The sequence below is a fragment of the Sus scrofa genome, chromosome 4 (genome assembly GCF_054392235.1).
Source record: "Sus scrofa isolate SSC_HxYL_T2T_F1_AM1 chromosome 4, Sscrofa_HxYL_maternal_Yorkshire_Landrace_v2.0, whole genome shotgun sequence".
In the NCBI taxonomy this organism is placed as follows: Eukaryota; Metazoa; Chordata; class Mammalia; order Artiodactyla; family Suidae; genus Sus; species Sus scrofa.
This window is the reverse complement of record NC_139386.1, coordinates 30,683,450-30,702,390: the sequence shown is the minus strand read 5'-3', so window position 1 is coordinate 30,702,390 and position 18,941 is coordinate 30,683,450. Positions and strand designations below refer to the sequence as shown.

At 42.8% G+C, this 18,941-nt stretch overlaps 1 protein-coding gene across 2 annotated transcripts in view; it reads left to right on the top strand.

Moving 5' to 3' along the window:
• Nucleotides 1–18,941, top strand: part of LOC110260242 (uncharacterized) — a 214,552-nt gene that overhangs the window by 17,309 nt on the left and 178,302 nt on the right. The window contains exon 1 of one of the 2 annotated variants that reach the window (XR_014843489.1): nt 12,300–12,341. The exons of the other annotated variant lie outside the window; for it this stretch is intronic. The gene's annotated coding sequence lies outside the window, so the exon portion shown is untranslated. Of the gene's footprint in view, nt 1–12,299; nt 12,342–18,941 lie in introns of those variants that run through there. 2 annotated transcript variants of the gene reach the window in all.

Here is an 18,941-nt window from a genome sequence, read left to right as displayed (position 1 = left end):
TTTCTAATCCCCTTAGCTAATAAAACTTGTGTCCATTTGGGGGGGCTAAACCTGCTATCAGTGGAATAGAAAGAATAACTCTGACATGTTATCTGTTATTTACACAGAAACCAAACTGGGAGAGCTGGAGGTTCCTTGGAACTGTGCCTCTGCCCTCTGGCAGAACTGGACTCAATATTTTGTTATTCAGTCTTGATTATCTGTTAAATCTATTAGTATTATTGCCAAGAGAGAATGTATAATACTTGAGATCTCTACTGTTTTTCTTTTCTTTCTATGTGATCTAATTTTAATTTTCTGAGCCCAAGTTATCACTTAGCTATAATCCACAGCCGAAGATCTTTCAAAAACAATCTTACATTTGCTGAATTAAATATGTACTGTTTAATTTGCACTGTGGAGACTTTGTTCTATCTTTATTCATCTAATGAAATGCCATTTATTAAAGACTTTGTAGAGGCTTTCAGTTGTCTTAAAACTTTCTAGTAGTTTGACTGTTTACAAAGGATATGGCTGTTTACAAAGGATATGCTTTAAAACGCCATAGTAGGGAAAATTTCAAACACAGACAAAAGTAGAGAAAATAGCCTAATAACTTCCATGTACCCTGAGTCTTCATCACAGATTCAAAAATCATAAGCTAATAGCCAACTCTCCTTCCACTGTCAGATTATTTGTTGTCTGGGGTTTATTTCAACATAATTTTATTAATAAATATTTCAGTCTTGGCCTGTCTCTCTAAAAGATAAGATCTATCTCTCTTCCTCTTCTTATTTTGGGCATGTCGTGGCATACAGAATTTCCTGGGCCAAGGATTGAATCCAAGCCACAGCAGTGACCCAAGCCACTGCAGTGACAATGCCAGATCCTTAACCCACTGCACTATAAGAGAAATCTTATTTTTAATATATCTATAATACCATGATCATACCTGCCAAATAAACAATCATTTCTGAGCATCATGATCAATCAGTTAGAATTCAGATTCTACCAAAGTAATCATCAATTAAACTGCATAAAACTTCAGCTTCCTTCCCTAGGTTGGTTTCCAGAGCTTAGTATCTGTGGTCACCCCTAGATGGCCGCTCTGTGCCTACCAAGAATCTTTGGCAACCAAGTTGATTCCCTTTGACTCAGAACCTGGGGTCTTTATATGCCAAAGCCCAGGAGAGCTGTCTGCTCTGAGAAATGGGGCGGGGGGGGAGTGGGGGGAAGAGGGCCTGAAAACCACACACGCTCATGAGATGCTGAACCAGTGGTAGCGATTAAGAGTGGGAAGCAGGAGTTCCTGTTGTGGCTCAGTGGTAATGAGCCCGACTTGTATCCATGGTGATGTGGGTTTGATCTCTGGTCTCACTCAGAAGCTTAAGGATCCAGTGTTGGTGTGAGCTGTGGTGTAGGTTGCAGACATGACTTGGATCTGGAGTTGCTGTGGCTTTGGCATTGGCTGGTGACTGCTGCTCTGATTCCACTGCTAGCCTGGGCACTTCCATGTGCTGTGGGTGCGGCCTTAAAAAGCAAAAAGAGAAAAAAAAAAAAGAGGGAAGCAGAGTGAGACTTCTCTTCATCCATTAGTGAGCTGGGTGGTGTGGAGAGGTGGGCAGGGACCCTCCTTACAGAGGAGATACTGCACTGCTCACAGTTCCCGCCACACCCTCTCTGAACCCTCTCATATCATGCAACCTGGGGTGGGGGGGGGTTGGGGAGAAAAGGATGAAATTAGTATCTGTCATTCCAGAACGTCCTTACCAATCAACCCTGACAGGAAAAGAGGAAGACCCTTCCAGTATAGGGGGGATGGCTATCTCATTAACACCCCTCTCTCTCTCCACAAGTGCCCAATGCTGACAGATGGGTGTATCCCACGGAGGTCCCTGCTCATGTGTGCCTACTGGGAATTCCCCAGGAGGGCAGGACAGGATGGGGGCTGGCAGTAGACCTGGTGACCAGTGGTGTCACTGCTTCTCACAGTGGGCCCCTCCTGGGAGATGGCGGGGAGCTTCCTAGCAACCTTTGGTGGGAACTGTAGAGAGACAGAGCAGAGGGACAGTCACTGACTCTACCATCAATGTCACCTCTAGGCTGCGTGGAGGAAATGTCCAGAGCAGGTCAGCACCTGGGGATGTGTGGGAGGGGACAGAGGTTTGCAGGAGGAATGGATGCACATTGGTATTGGTATCGGGTGTGCTGTTTTATCACACTTGGGGGCGGTGCTTTCCTTATCCTTGCTATGACTGAGTTGATGTGGCCACACCGCAGTCAGGAAGGAGCAGAAGGACCTTGACCCACCTCTCCAGCCTCATTGCATGGGATGCCTGCCTGTCCTCTATCTCCCGGTCCCAGGACATCTCTCCCATTTCCCCAGACTTAACAGCTCTTCTGCCTTCTGGCCTTTGGCCATTGTTCTCTGTTTGGAACTCATTCTTTTCCAGGTCCAGTTCCCTCTCCTTCCTCAAGCCTCAGCATAAAGGCCTGTGGCTCTGACAAGCCCTGCATCACCCTAACAGGTGAGTGGCTGCTGCCACGTGCTCTGTTTCCCCTATTATATTCATTTATGCTAGTGCTTGTGTATTTGCATATCTTCCATGTTTGTTAACACCTTGAAAGGCAGGGATCATCCTGATCTTGCTCACACCTTTAATCTCAATGCCTGCTACTGTGCCTGCTGCAAGTAGCTCCTTAGCATACGTTTATTGAATGAAGGAATGCAGTTAGTTTATAAATAGACTTAAGGAACAGGTCTGAGCCAAAACGTTGAACAGGCTTCAAAACATCAATAAGGGACCTAACTAACTGGGGAGATCTTAACTGGATTATAAACAAGTTTGCTGATGGTGAGGGGAGGAAGGACAGACAAGAGGGGGGCGATGGGCCATCCATGTTCTCTGCTGACCTGCACTTCTGACAGAGCTTGTGCTCAGCTATGACTAGTGGCTCCAACACAGAAAATCATTCAAGCCTCCTGTCCCTGATGCTCTAGGGGGCTGTGCTGGATCCCTTAGGGGTTGGGAGAATTATCTGATATCCTAGAACCCAGGACCTGGGAGCCTTAGGTGATGGCCACCTCGAGGTCCTGGAGTGTAGACCTTGGCAGTGAAGAGGCAGTGCTAAGGGCTGCTGGTCTAGCTTCTCATCCTTGTCCTTTTAAATTGATGATGCAGTCCCTACAGGAAAAGCTGATTCCCAATAGAGCTTAGTCTATAGCTAAGCTGTTCTCATTACCAATAGCAAGACTTGTTTCCCCCCGACCCCCCCCCAATCCCCAGCTGCACTTGCAGCATATGAAAGTTCCTAGGCCACGGATTGAATCTGAGCTGCAGCTGCCACCTATGCCACAACTGTGGCAATGCTGGATCCTTAACCCACTGTGCTGGGCCTGGGATCGAACCTGCCCCACCACAGAGACAATGGTGGCTCTTAACCTGCTGCACCACAGTGGGAACTCCAAGAGGTTTCTCTTTGTATTTTGTTCTGAAACCTGATTTCCTGGAACTTCCAGCTGTGGGAACTCATTCTGGAGAAACACATAGGGACTTAACCCCACTCTAACATAACAGACCTTGAAATATTTAAAGAGATCTGTAAGTTGTGGCCATAATGCCTTTATCTATAATGTAATGGAGGCATAATCTTGACTCCAATCTAAAAGAAAAATGGGATTTAATTATTTTGACGGGGAAATAGGGATGTTTTCTCTAACTGTATAGTGGTTATTAATTATAGGAGTATATTTATAATAATCATCTAACAGAACAGAGCTCTGCTAAACATAACCCATTTATCTATCACTTTTAACTTACTATTTCCATTCCCAAGTACTGCTTCCATAGACTATCACCACACCTGGCAACTAAACATCATAAATGTACTTTAAAGAAAAACCCCAATTTAAAAAGTCTCTATCCCACAAAAGAGAACCAGCTGAACTTACTGATGGTCTAGAAAAAAAAATGTCACCCACAGTCTTAGTTATTTTACTGTGGATTAGAACCCTGCACTCTGCTCCATTAGCTTATTAACTTGGGTTAATGTCACGGGATCGTGATGATGGATTACGCTTTGCTCTAGCTGAAGGCGTCATTTTCAAATTGTTGACAGCTGAGTTCCCACCCTGGCTTATTCACAGGTTATAAACAACCAACTCACTTGCTTTGTTTAGTTCCTAAATCACTTCCCTATTTTTAGCTCATTACCATCTTTGAGAAGAATAGATAACCTTTGATTTCTTGTGCATGTGGCAGCCTGAGATGCCAGCACTTAAGGTTAGAGTAGCTAAATCTCGTTCGTGGAATGCGAGTATGGGCCTGAGTGTATGAGTGACGTCCACATCAATGGAAATGTTTTTTCAAAGAAAAGATCCAGCTAATAACTTTACCCCAGGTTAATGTAGCTCTGTTTGAAGTCCCCGCTGCTCTCAGTGGGTGACTCTACAGTGTCATCTCCTCCTGCCCACTGGCCTGTGCTCTTGTAACTCGAAGCCACCTGCAGTTGGTGGTGTTGGTGCCCAATCTCCTAAGAAGTCGGGCCATGTCCTTACAAGTGCAGCCACCGTGCCTAGCTCTGTGTAATGCCCTTCCAAGTCAGTTTGCCAGGAAAAAACGATTGACTCATGGAAAGGGAGCTTGTATTAAAAGAGGAGAAGAGTACAGATAACTGATCCAAGATGGCCCTAACACTTAGATCACTTTGAGAAGGAGATTTACATCCCTGACACTGTGTGTTCCGTGCATGGAGAAGGTCAAGGCCTATGGGATTGACACCCATCATCCTAGTGTGTGCTTCTCAACACTTTCCTATCCTGAAATAGCAAAGTGATCCTCATAAGACAGCTTCTTTTGTTTTTCCCCAAGGTACCTTTGGGATAGACCAGTGGTTTTCAACCGTAGATGATTTTGTCCCCGAGGGGACACTTGGCAATGTCTGGAGATATTTTTGGATGTCGCAGATGGAGGCTTGCTACAGACATCTAGCAGACACATCCAGGGAGGCTGCTAAAAACCCTACAATGCACAGGACAGCCCCATAGCAAAGGATTGCCTGGCCCAAAATGTCAGTACTGCCAAATTGAGACATTTCGAGTTGGAGAATTTATTTCTAATTGATTTAAAATTTCTCCGAATAGGCTTCAACTTTATTGACTGTTTTAGATAATTTTTTTTGAGTCCAAGAATGACTAAAGTTAGCCCAGAATTGCTGCTTATCAAAATTCCATACACAGCATCCAAGATAAACTGATATTACCAGGGTAACCAGCGTAATACATACACGTTACTAACTGTATTCCTACATGAGAACTGTGTCTCCATGTCTTTTGTATCCTTAATGCGGAGAGACTAAAAAGGAACAAGGAATCAGTTTTCTGTGGCTGCCATAACAAATTACTACAAATTTAGTGGCTTAAAACCACACAAATTGATTATCCTATAGACTATAGGTTGGTAGTGTGACACAGATCTCACTGGGCTAAAATCAGGGTGTTGGCAAAGCTGTGTTCCTTCTCGAGGCTCTAGGGAAATGTCCATTTCCTGCTTCTGCAGGTTTCTCTAGGCTACCTGCCTTCCCTTGCTTGTGGCCCCTCTCTCCACCGAAAAGCCAGTAGAGGGGCATCTCTCTGACTTTTCATCTGTACTCTTGTCTACCGCACATCACAGCCAGAGTGCGTTCTTTAAAGATCATTGTGATGACCCTGGGCCCACACATATAATCCAGAATCATTTCCTCATCTCAAGGCCCTTAATTTTGTCACATCTACAGAGTCTCTTTTACCATGTAAGGTGACATGCATGTTCACAGGGTCCAGGGGTTGGGATGTGTACATCATTGGAAGCCATTATGCTGTCTGTCACAGAAGAATCCTAATGCTGGCATCATCTCATTTCCATTGGGCTATTGATGTCCTGCCAGCTGAGTCCAAGCTGAAGCACATGGGCTTGGGGAAATCTGTTATCAGTTGTCCTAGAATGCCCTGTGAGCAGCTCGATTGCAACCTTGTAGTAGGAGTGGGTTTACAGCCGAAGGAAATGGATATTTCAATTGTCAGTCATTCTGGAAAGAATCCATTCCTAAAGGAGCCTTAGAACAGGGTGAGGGAAATACTTTGTTCTCTCTCTGGATCAGGGTTCCCTTGGCCTAGACCTGGGGATGCAGAGGGCCCTAGATCATGAGCAGCCGTTGGGTACAAGATAAACCCTTGGGTCTGAGCCAATGTCCTGGGGTGGAGGACATGACATAAACTTGGTTTATAAGGGACCTAGAAGGGACTGGGCACTGTGCAGAATCTTCAAATTACCTTTAGAATAATTTACATCATTATTTTTCAAAAGTAGCTTTTTTTCTGCTATGCTGTGAAAAGTGGAGGGGAGGCCCTTCTGCTACACTTGAGGGTAGCTCTTCTGGGATACGAAGCATCAGCTCACAGAATGCAGAACTGGATGAGTGGTGAAGGAAGTGTATGGAAGACACAAATGATACTCAGATATTAAGAAACTGTTAGAAGAGGAAAACCTATGCTATAGACTGAATGTTTATATACCCCGCCCCTTGCTCCAAATTCATGTTGAATACCTACCTCCCACAGTGACAGTATTTGGCAGTGGGGTCTGTAGGAGTGACGAGGTCCTAGGAGCAGAGCAGGACTAGCGCCCTTTAAAAGAAGCCCCAGAGGGCTCCCTCACTCCCTTTCACCATGTAAGGACACAGTGAAAACACAAATATCTATGAACCAGCAAGAAGTTCTCACTAACACCAAATCAGGCGGGTGCCTTGATCTTGGACTTCCGGCCTCCAGAACTGTGAGAAAGAAATTGCTGTTGTGTGTGAGCGCAGCAGTATGTGGTATTCCATTAGCATTCTGAGCCTGAATGGACTATGAAAACCTGGAAAAGATGGCACATCAGAAGGATGAGGGGTTCCACCTGTTCTGACTTAGATATAAAAGGGAAGTGTGACCTCTTGGGCGCTGAGGTCTGGGATATTTGGGCTATGTACCAAAATTTGCTTTCTAGTCAACATACAAGTGTGAGATTTGAAAGCATTTTGGTAATAAACATGACATTTTATAAGATTTTACAGGGTAATCAATGCTGCGGAGATTAAGTTTTTCCTCTAAAGGGATTGACTGGGGTAGGCTATGTGGAGGGACTCTTAGATGCTCATAGGAGATGGGTGTTTGCATCTCCTGTTTTCACTCTGCACGTTCTACCTAAATGAGCTCATCACTCCTCGTAACACATGTACAGTTCTTGGTCCTCCCTTTGGAAAACCACAGTCCCTGACCTCAAGGAACTCAGAGTGTCGTTTACTTTCCCTTTGTACCCATAGGTTCCCAGCACCATGCCTGGAAAAACATTTTTTTTTTTTCTAAATAGCTGCATCAGAGTCACTGTTCTCACTAACCAGCAGTCTGGTTTGGTGAACTCACTTTGCTGAGCCTTACTTTCCTCACTCAATATGAGGGGTGTGGAAATTTTTATTCTGAGGTAACTTTTGGTTCTCATATTTCATATTCTTTTCAGCATATAAAGCATTGCTTTTACCCAGTGATGGTTTTACTTTCTTATTTATTTGTTTATTTATTTATTTATTTATTTATTCTCTTCTTAGGGCTGCACCTGTGGCATATGGAGGTTCCCAGGCTAAGGGTCAAATCGGAGCTGCAGCTGTCGGCATATGCCACAGCCACAGACTCTCGGGATCCAAGCCGTGTCTGTGACCTACACCACAGCTCACGACAACACCAGATCCTTAACTCACTAAGTGAGGCCAGGGATCAAACCCACGTCCTCATGGATGCTAGTCAGATTTGTTTCCACTGAGCCACGATGGGAACTCCTTTACTCTCTTTTATATGGTAAAGTAGAAAAGGCACCTAATTGCCTTCCAGTAAAGCATTAAATGTTTCAACTAACAGGTATATATATATACTTGTTCCTTCAGTTCCAATTTGTTCCTGCTCCGTCTCTATAACATAAAGTGTATTGGCAATGAATTTCACCCCTGTGCCTTTTCAGGCAGAATCAAAGGAAGCAGTTAGGGCTTTGCATCAGACAAAGGTTTGGGTAAAATGAGGTGTGGAATGGGCCCTGGTCTTTCATCATTCCCTTCTACCTTGCTCTCTCTTTAAGCTTCTTGGTCAGATTCATGTATCTGGTTCTAAAGATTCCATTCTTCTGAGCCCCCTTAGCTTTCCAGCTCTCCCCATTATTCTCCAAAGGACATGCTAGGGTTGTCTGCTCAAACATTTATAATTAAATTTCCCCCAAGGACAAGGGCAGCTGCCTTTCCTCCAATACACGTGGAGTTTTCTTTTGAGTTTAGGCTGGCGAGTGATGACAGAAATATACTGGTTTACAAGTGCCAACACCCAAGGCCACCACAGGGATGTAGAATTCACCTGCCAGAGCATTTGACACTTGCGTCAGGAAAAGGCAACAGCTGAGAACAGCCTTGTGAGAAATAGTTTCTCATGTACGTGGGAAAGGCTGTCCAGAATTGTAAATGAGTGGGATGACTCTTTCTTCTAGCAAGTTCTCCCACAGGTGGACAGAATGAGGAGTCCATTCAGCTCATTTGGTGGTTGTGTGGGAAATGACAGTATACCAGTGAGTGATGCAGGAATAATTTTTCACCATGAGATAAAGCCCTTTAGTTCCTTGTTCTTTTTTTTTCCCCTGCAAGAAAGTAAAGTGAGGATGTATTTAAGTGGGAATAGGCTCTCAGAGGGAGAGCAGGCAGACAGGTGAGTAGCCTGAGCTTCTTTGGCAAGCAGGTCAGGAGGTACACACAGATGAAGGGGCAGAATGTTCACTGAGGAAGGAGGGGGTTGAGGGTTGTAGCCCCTGATTTTCATTCCAGCACCACCATCCCAAGGGGAGGTGGTTTTTTTTTTTTTTATTTTAATTTAGGCTTGATTGGTGGTTCCTTGTCCTTACAAGTTTTGCAAAGCCTGGGAGACCAATTGCTTCCAGGTATAGTTTTTTGGGTAGTCTCCTCTTGGTAGTTAATAGTAGAGTTCACAAGCAGTGAGATCAGCTCTTCTGTTCAGCCAATCATGACAATGGCATTCAAATATCATGCCCTTAGCTCTGCCTTCTGTTTTTATTTTTGCTTTTTAGGGCTGCACCCTTGGCATATGGAAGTTCCCAGGCTAGGGGTCGAATCTGAGCTATAGCTGCTTGCCTATGCCATAGTCACGCAGGATCCGAACTGCGTCTGTGACCTACTCCACAGCTCACAGCAACGCTGGATCCTTAACCCACTGAGCGAGGCCAGGGATCGAACCTGCATCCTCATGGTTCCTAGTCGTATTTGCCTCCACTGCACCACGACGGGAACTCCCTTCTCTGTCTCCTTGAAGCCTGACCTTTGAGAATATTACCTTCGCTCCAGATGTGTTCAGATTCCTTCACAGGTTAACAGGGAAGTAAGTTACAAACATTGCTGATAAACAAAGCTTTTTGGTTTTAAACTTAGTGTAATGAGCTAAAAGGAGGTAAGAGGTCAGAGGTATTTGCTAAGGATGTAGTTACTCAGAGGCAGTGGGAAATAGGCAAAGAGAACACATGTACCACTGTATCATTTGGAGGAAAGTTCTCTGCTCAGGAATTGAGTGAAGTGAAACCCAGAGCCCTGTCTCAGAGTGACCTTGAATGGGCGTGACATGCTAGATGTGACCCCTGGGAACCCAAAGACTCATGCCACTCCATTTAAATAGTGGTTTAACATTCAAAAACCAGAATCCAGACCCGCAAAGGAATCTAGAGACAATTCAAATATTTCACTTGTGCTATTTTGAGAATATTAATATGGACTTTCCATTGTGGCTCAGTGGGTTAAGAACCCACCATAGTGTCCATGAAGATGCAGGTTCGATCCCTGGCCTCGCTTAGCGGGTTAAGGATCCAGCGTTGCTGTGAGCTGTGGCTTAAGTTGCAGATGTGGCTCAGATCTGATGTGGCTGTGGCTGTGGCGTAGACCTGCAGCCGCAGCTCCAATTCGACTCCTGGCCTGGGAAATTACATATGCTGCAGGTGTGGCCTTAAAAAGAAAACAGAGAGAGAGAGAAGATTAATAGGGAGAATCAAAACAGTGCACTTGATAAAATACCGGTTTTTGTTTCCAATTATCTAGCTTCTCCAATTTCTCTCAGTGGTCTCACTTCCCAGTCCAGAATGTTGGCAATAATCCTCTCCATCTAGGCCCCAAGGAGAGAGCTGCTTTCACTCTAGAAGGTAGTGTCCACCCTGAACTCACTGTGAGACTTCTGACAAGACTTGTAAGTGGTAAATAGTAAATCATTCCCTCAGGTCCTTTGCAATTGTTCCTCTTATTGTTGCCACAAGAATGTATATAAATGATGATCTTGAAATTTGTTTTCTTACTTAATGCAAATTAATGGCTTAGGCCCATGGTTCTCAGATTCATTCAGGAGATAGAGGGCCCAGATTCCATGGTACTTCTCAGAACACCATGAAGAAAGGGGAGTTTATTATGTGAATGAAGAACAAACTTTAAAGTTTATAACATAAAATCACGCTTGAACAAACCTGTTTTGAATTAAAAAGTCACCAAAGCAACATGGCCAGCTTCTTCCTAGGTTTCCTTCTTTAATGTTTATTGCTTTTTTTCCCCTCATTTTTCTACCATCTCACTAAAGTGCAGCTTGTACTTGAGAGTACTTGATAACAGAAGTGCAGAACAGAAGCCAAAAGTGGGATGTAAATATATGAGAGACAAACTTGCTATTGAGAACCCATCATCCTTTAAATTCATTTTTTTTCCTTGAAAATTGAGAAAGACAATCAGTATTTTATTTTAAGGCTACATCTTTTGTCCAACCTAAAACCTATCCAAATTGCATGGGAAAATGTTTTGCTAATCTGTAGGGAGATACAGAGAAAGTTTTTATCCAAAAGATGGGAAAAGGAAAGTCTCTTCTTATTCTGCTATTATTTTTTCCCCTTTTCTAGACTACTACTTTTCTACAATTTTGGCCGGCTTTTCTTTATTTTTTTTTTCTAATTCTTTTTATTAAGTGGTTACTTCTCAGTCTGCAACTTACGTATATACTCTGCTTCGTATCTTTTGTAATAGTCTTCTTGAAACTCTCTGCTGTGTTCTGAATGTTTGTGTCCCCACAAAATTCATTTGTTGAAGTCCTACCCCCAAGGTGATAGAGTGAGGATGTGGGGCCTTTGGGAGGTGACTAGGTCTTGAGGTACCCTTAACTTCCCACCCCGCTTCTGCCAGATAAGGACACAGTGAAAAGGCAGCCATCTAAGAACCAGGAGGTGGATCCTCAACAGATACTGAATCTGCCAGTGCCTTGATCTTGGGCTTCTAGCCTCTAGAACAGCGGGAAAGAAATTTCTGTTATTTGTTTATAATCACTCAGTGACTTATGGTATGGTATTTTTGTTATAGCACTCTGAATGGACAAAGACGCTCTCTCTTGACTTCTGGAACATCCACTTTACAGATATCCATCCTACATCTTTGATTATGTCTTGGTGGTTCCTTGCCCTTTATCTGTGCTTTAGAGGTCAGCTGCTCCAAAGCTGGCCACACTCCATATATTCTTCTGGGTCAGTCTCACCCATTTTTATAATTTTCTCTAACATTCCTATGGTGATGACTTCTCATCCTCCATCCAAGTTTGGACCATTCTTTTAACTTTCAGCTCTATAAATTCATGAATCGTAGACCCTTGAAAGCAAAAGGAATCTTACATTCAACCACTGCCCCAATAAAATGTTTGACTGCCCTCTAAAATACACCAATAACTGGTTACTTAGTTCTACCGGAAGAGGGGGTTGTTTGGCACTGGTGTTTATAGAGTGTGCAAAATGGCTTACCTAAGTTTCTTCTTTTATAATGAGAAAGAAAGAAAGAAATACTGAACCAAGGAAAGTCTGGGGAAAATCCTAGGATATGTGGACAGAGGTGGAAAGAAATGACCACCTTGCAGTGAAGAAGTTGTAGAAGCAGGTTAGAAAAGGGACCTGAACTATTCACCTTCTGTAGCACCCATTCAAAACAGAGGGTCAATAGCTACAGCTGTTTCAGTTTTGCCAATTTTGTCCTCCAGATGAGGCACGTGCCTTCCATTTACTTAAATGGGAGCCATATGTGTGCTTTTGATGGTGGTACTTATTGCTAAGGAAGCGAAGCGCCGAGTTCCTGTGACCCACCCACTTCTGTAGCTTTGCAAGCCACATGCAAATGAAAAACAAACATGCTGCTGGCACATTAGGAAACCAAGGAACATTGACAAAACCAGCCAGGAAGGAAAAGAGAACTGGAGTGTGGAGACTGTGCTGGTGAACGCTGGAGCATCACAAAAGGTCAGGTCTTAAATTCTCAGTCCAAGGGGGCTTTGCTCTTCATTGCTGGGGTCTTTGGTTGATGCATTGTGGAGGCTATTTCTGAGACCCTAGATTTGGGAAGGAAGCACAAATTTCATGGCTAATAAAAATAGCTTGTAGTTCATTTATTGAGTAAACGCTTCTTTGTGTTCCCAGAAGTTGGTAGCTAGGTCACAACACCCTTTCCCATCATATCAGGTTTGAGTTTTAAAGAAAAAAAACCTCTTTTCGTAAGTACAGTCAAGGATATTCTGTGCAGAGTTTTTTTTTTTTTTTTTTCCCCCTGTCTTTTTAGGGCCACACCCCTGGCATACGGAGGTTCCCAGGCTAGGGATCTCATCAGAGCTACAGCTGCTGGCCTACAAAACAGCCACAGCAATGCCCAATCCGAACCACAACTCACAGCAACGCCGTATCCTGTGCCGCATTCTTGATGATGTCTCTAAACTGGATAGAAGTCAGAGGTCAGTAATAGTGGATTTGATAAATTATAAAATTTTTATACAATGAAATACTATTTGCAGAGGTTGGAGAAGGTTAAGTTACCAGGCATTGGTGTGAACCTCTTCCCAATACATTGCTAACTGAAAAATAAAATAAAATAAAAGCTTCCGAGTAATATATGTGTAGACTTTTGTTCAACAGACTGAGGATTCTCTGAAAATACAATTCCCTTAAAAGCTTAGTAGGTTTAAGGACCTATTTGCCACCAGTCAATTTTAATAAAGATAAAGCTAGTTATCTCATCAGATCAGGGCATGTGCATTTAGATTCTGGTCTGTGGGCACCAGAGTGAGCTCAGCATATCTGACCAGTGATTAACTTAGTACTTTGCAGTTTGGCCTCTGTCTCCAGGTAGGTCACATATTCCATTTCATCTTTTCTGTGCCCCTTACCTGTGGTCCAAGGACTGGCTCTTTGCTTTGCAATTGATGTTTCTCCTTTCCAAATAGGAAGTTCACAGGTGAAGGTGTTTAAGCCTGAGAGAGAAAGCTGTTGATTCTTCTGGCTCTCTTATCTTCTACTTCAGTTTAGCTTCAATTCCAACTTTATCCAACTCAGTATCTCTAACCCTACAAGTAAAATACGAACAGAATTGAAGTCATCTCCAATGACTTGTACATGGAAAAGGTCTTTCTTAGCATGATTTTATTTTCTTCCCTCTGTTTGCAGAAGGGTGAGTGTGCCTGGAAGTTCTTTGTAAAAGAAATTTGTTTTCTTGCTGGAGCTTAGTGAAGGCAGCAAGGAGTAACCAATATGTCCCTACATTCTAGAGGTTTTCTGCAAAATTTCCAATATTCCAGCTTTCTTAGGCATGTTTTCTATATCCCCAAGTGTTAGAGATCAACCACCTTGTAGCAAACACTTCCAACTTCTTAGGATGGAGGTTTCAGTTTTTGCCATCTACCATATCACAGGTCAACCAATTCCATGTTATGGACTCTTATGTATAAATCCTGTTTCCAAATACTGGTTTCTGTGTTACATACATTCAGTTTCAAGTGGTAGAAACCTAACTCTATATACTTTAAAAGTTTTCCTTTCATTTGTGGAATCAGGTACATCCTTCTAGAAGTGCAGCTGGAGTGTATCAAAAGCTGGGTAGGCTTGGGATTAACCTACTTGAGTGAAGTCACACCCAGGTGCACCTTTTTTCCCCCACCCCCCATGTTCTATTTCCTTGTTGTTGATTCCACTCTCAGACTTAAATTTGTTTTGGGCAAGTATTCCTAAGGCTGGTATCCTCAGAAGAACGATAAAGCCTTTGGTCTTGAAATTATCCCATTGCCTCTAACTGGCCTGGTTGACCTGTCCTCACCTTAGATTGTGTGGATTGCAGGCAATGGGCCAGGTGTTGCGCTCAACCCCAGAGAAAGGTTTGCTCAGCTCCATTTGAAATACTTTTAAGAAAGAAGGGGTGATTTCCTGAGGAAAAGGGTTTTTACTACTAGAATAAGAAATTATGAATGCTGTTAAAGCTATGGATTTATGGATTGTGTTAAAGATAACAGTGACTGAAATATTAGATCCAAAGCTATTTATAGAAGGAAAGAATAAAAAATTATGGATGCTGTTAAAAGATACAGAGCTATGGATTATGTTAAAGATAGCAGTGACTGAGTATTATAGTAACAGAAAGCTATTTTCGAGAGGAAATAATGAGTTTGAAAAGGAGGAGAGAGAATTGGAAAATCCTGATAGGCTCACTTTTTGAGAGACAGGGTGTTTTTTGAAAGAGAAGGGAGGAGGTACTAGAGACATTGGCTATTCTGCTATCAAGGATTTGGGTAAGGTGATATTTTTAAGCTTGCTTTACTATGTTCTATGCTGTATAATTTTCTCTTCCTCACTTTTCAAGAAATAGAGGTAAAGACTTAGACTCTTTGTGAAGTCCTTTTGGAGAGATTCTTGTGCTGGCTTTGTGGCTATAGAATTATGCTAATTCTGATTTAGTGGGTACCTGGCTTTATTTGGGTTACATAAAACAATTGCTAAATCTTTAGGGAGAATGACCAGACGTGGAGTAATGTTGAGGGCAGAATCTCTCCTTTCAGGCAACAGTTCCACTAAGAGCTCTCCCTTTTCTCATAGTCTTCCATTTTTTCTTAACCAGTAAATTTCCTTTTAATAAAGACTTATGGCCATTTGCAGTACTAACTGTAGCAATAATTAAAGGTAAACAGCAAGGATGGTCAGCCTTAAAATATCAGAGGGCATTAAAAACATTGATTCTGAAACCTAGAATGTTTTATTGTCTGTGAAAAGAATACAAAGCAGAAATTCACCTAGCTTTACATTAGAATCATGACGGAATGTTAAAACCAATGCCATGGCCTCACTCCTAGTAATTTTTTTTTTTGTCTTTTTGCCATTTCTTGGGCCGCTCCCGCGGCATATGGAGGTTCCCAGGCTAGGGGTCGAATCGGAGCTGTAGCCACCGGCCTACGCCAGAGCCACAGCAACAGAGGATCCGAGCCGCGTTTGTAACCTACACCACAGCTCACAGCAACGCCGGATCGTTAACCCACTGAGCAAGGGCAGGGACCGAACCCGCAACCTCATGGTTCCTAGTCGGATTCGTTAACCACTGCGCCACGATGGGAACTCCTCCCAGTAATTTTAATATAACTGCTCTGGGGCAGGCTTGGCAGCAGCATTTTTAAAAAGCCCTTTATGTGATTTGAATGTGCTACTGGACTTGAGAAACCTTGCTGCTGTAGTTATGCCACCGATTAAAGCCATGGTCACGTGAACTGCATTTGTAGAGAATGCATACATTTTATTCAATACCCTTCTGTCATTTCGTTAATTTAGTGTGACATGAGAACATCTAACTGTAATGCTTCTTTTAGGAAGTAACGGTAGTGTGGAGTTGAGTAAGTTCCCTGGGTTGGTAGGAGGAATGAGGAGTTGATCTACAGTGACTGAACCCAATAATGTACTGTTACTGAGTCCAAGTTCATACTTCCCGCTGCGCAACAGGCCAATAAATTGAGAGATGAGTTGCTGGGGCAAGGAATAGTGCCTCTATTGGAAACCCAACAGTCTGGGAAGATGTGGGCTAGTCTCTCAACCACCTTGCCTGGATTTGGATATTTCTTTCATAGAACAAAGGGGAAAGTGAGGAGGTAAAGTAAAAAAGCTGTTGCCAGTATTTCTTTCCTACAGCCATTCTATAGGTGGGCCTGGTCAGGATGTTTCCTTTAAACAAAGGTATTTTTGCTCAAGCCTCAGGCATGGGAGGCAGGGTTTCAGAGAGGGATTGTTCTGTATACTTAGGCACCATCCCTTTAGTGATTAACTTGTAGCAAAAGCAATAGAAAACAAAACTTAAAGTAAAAGAAACAGATGGAATATGGAGTCAGATTTGTTCTTCCCTATTAGAGTACTTTCTGACCATATTTTTGTATTGTACTTTTATAGAGGGCAGAGCTGGCCTGGAGTCAAAGGCCAGTATGTAAATATAAAAACCTGCAGCAATGGCCTCTAGAACTACGGAGCCAATCAAATACTCAGGCAATAATCTGACAGTGAAGCTGTTTTCATTTTTTGTATCTGAAGGAAGGAGTACCCAGGTCACTTAGTTTGTATTTAGCGTATATGACTAATATATATATACACATATACATACACACACACACACATATATATATATATTTTTTGCCTGTGCCCACGGCATACAGAACTTCACAGCCAGGGATCAAACCCGTGCTGCAGTTGCAAACTTTTCCACAGCTGTGGCAATGCCAGATCCTTAACTGGCTGTGCCACAGGGGCACTTCCAGCATATGTGACAAAATTAATTCCCATACAGGAGAGCTTCCAGGGACCTAAGGAGAAATTGTCAATCATACTTTGAGTTAGAAGCTCAGGTGAGCAAAAAAAAAAAAAAAAAAAAAGGACGGAATTCCCGTGTTGCGCAGCGGAAATGAATCCGACTAGGAACCATGAGGTTGTGGGTTTGATCCTTGGCCTCATTCAATGGGTTAAGGATCCGGCATTGCCGTGAGCTGTGGTGTAGTTTGCAGATGTGGCTTGGATCCCTCATTGCTGTGGCTTTGACGTAGGCCGGTGGCTACAGCTCCGATTAGACCCCTAGCCTGGGAACCTCCATATGTCCGCAGATACGGCCCTAAAAGGCAAAAAAAAAAAAAAAAGAAACTAACTCAGGTGTTTAGTGTCTGAGTACTTCCTCCCCACCTGTCCCCCATCCTCAGCTCCTCTCACTCTGCTTGCTGGCTGCCACCCACCCGCCTCTTGATTACTGTCCTGGGAAGGGAGGATTGATGCCATTTGCAGATACCATGATTGTTATTACTGAGGCTGCTTCCATGCCTGCACATGTAGATCCTGTAGATCTGGGAGGAAAGGCATCCTTGATAATTGCATGCAGTTTACCTTTCCATAAGTAAAACACCTGGTGTGGTGATGAAACAGCACCACCCAGAAATGTTTGACACAAGGCTTTAAAACATACCAGCAGGAGTTCCCGTCGTGGCTCAGTGGTTAACGAATCTGACTAGGAACATGAGGTTGTGAGTTGGATCCCTGGCCTTGCTCAGTGGGTTAAGGATCCCGTGTTGCTGTGAGCTGTGGTATAGGTCACAGATGTGGCTTGGATCCTGCGTTGCTATATCTCTGGCATAGGCCAGCAGCTACAGCTCTGATTAGACCCCTAGCCTGAGAACCTCTAATCTGTGGCCCCAGAAAAGGCAAAAAGACAAATAAATAAATTAATTAATTAAAAAAAAAAACACACCAGCAAAAGAGGCCAGTGATGTTTATATGAATGCTGTGTTGAAAATGACCCTTTTGCTGCTGTTGCCTTCCAATAAAATAGCATTTCCTTAGTCACTTGATAGTTTTTCTCCCTCAAAAATTGTCCTTTGGAAGGTGAAGACCACTAGAATTTGCAAACTGAGGGATCAGCAAGGGGTGTTTCACTTGTTTTGTAATGAAAATTTTGACAGCTGAGATTTTGCATAAGAAAAAGTGCTGTGAGAGCCCTTAGATTAAAGGGGAGGGGAAGCCTGAAGAATGATGACGTCATTGAGCTCCAGGGTTGCCCAAATCCTTCTAAAACACAGTGAGTCTTTTTAGACAAATACACTGTGTCTTTTAACCCTTTTTTTCTTGATACAGTTGAAGGAGATTGTATCTTCGAAAGATCTATTTCAGGTTCCCTATTACTGTGTATCAGACCACCCTCAGGTAGTAGTTTTTATAACAGTCTCATCTCTGATGGTGCTATGTTGGCGGGGCTCAGCTAGGGCGTGTCCATGGGGTCTCTCATGGGATTGTTTCATCTTCCCACGGACCTGAAAATTGCCAAAGCCATTACTTAATCTCGACTCAGTAACTCAGTGATGTATACACATAAACATATAAATAAACAGCCTACGTGTGTATATATGTCTATACACATATATGTGTCTATATGCACATATATATACACACATGAGGCGGCCATAAATTTTTCATGTAAATATAAAATATTTTTCTAATAAAAAAATTAGATGGTGTGTGTTGTTCTGCCACATCTAGTGGTTATTTAGGTCCTAGCATAAGTATGGTATAACCCTATAAAAACTTTTCTTTTTTCCTGACAAGTTACATAGGAGGCTATAGTAGGCTATGTTGCCTGTTGGTAGTATTTATTTTTGCCTATTTATTTCTCACCTCTTTAAGTCGATTTAGTTGCTATCTGGGATTTATAAAAATATTTTAAAGTAGACTGATTTTTACCCAATAATTGGGTAGTAAATATATATATGTGTGTGTGTGTGTGTGTGTGTGTGTGTGTGTGTCTGAAAGTAATTCTTATGCCAGGTGACACTGTTAAATATACCTGCTTTGGATCTCTAGTGCCCAAATTATTCCTTCTGGCCCTTATGTTGAAATGTGCTGGTAATTCAGTGAAACCTAAGTCAAACCAGAAAAAGTAGCTTTCTTGGGATTTCTTTTTGGTAACCAGAGGTTAAAAGGATGAGTGAAGACATTCTAGGTAATTTTTCTAGATACCTCCCTCCTGCTATAAAGCTGACCCAGCACTGTCACTGTGTGTGGGGTTAGGGGGAG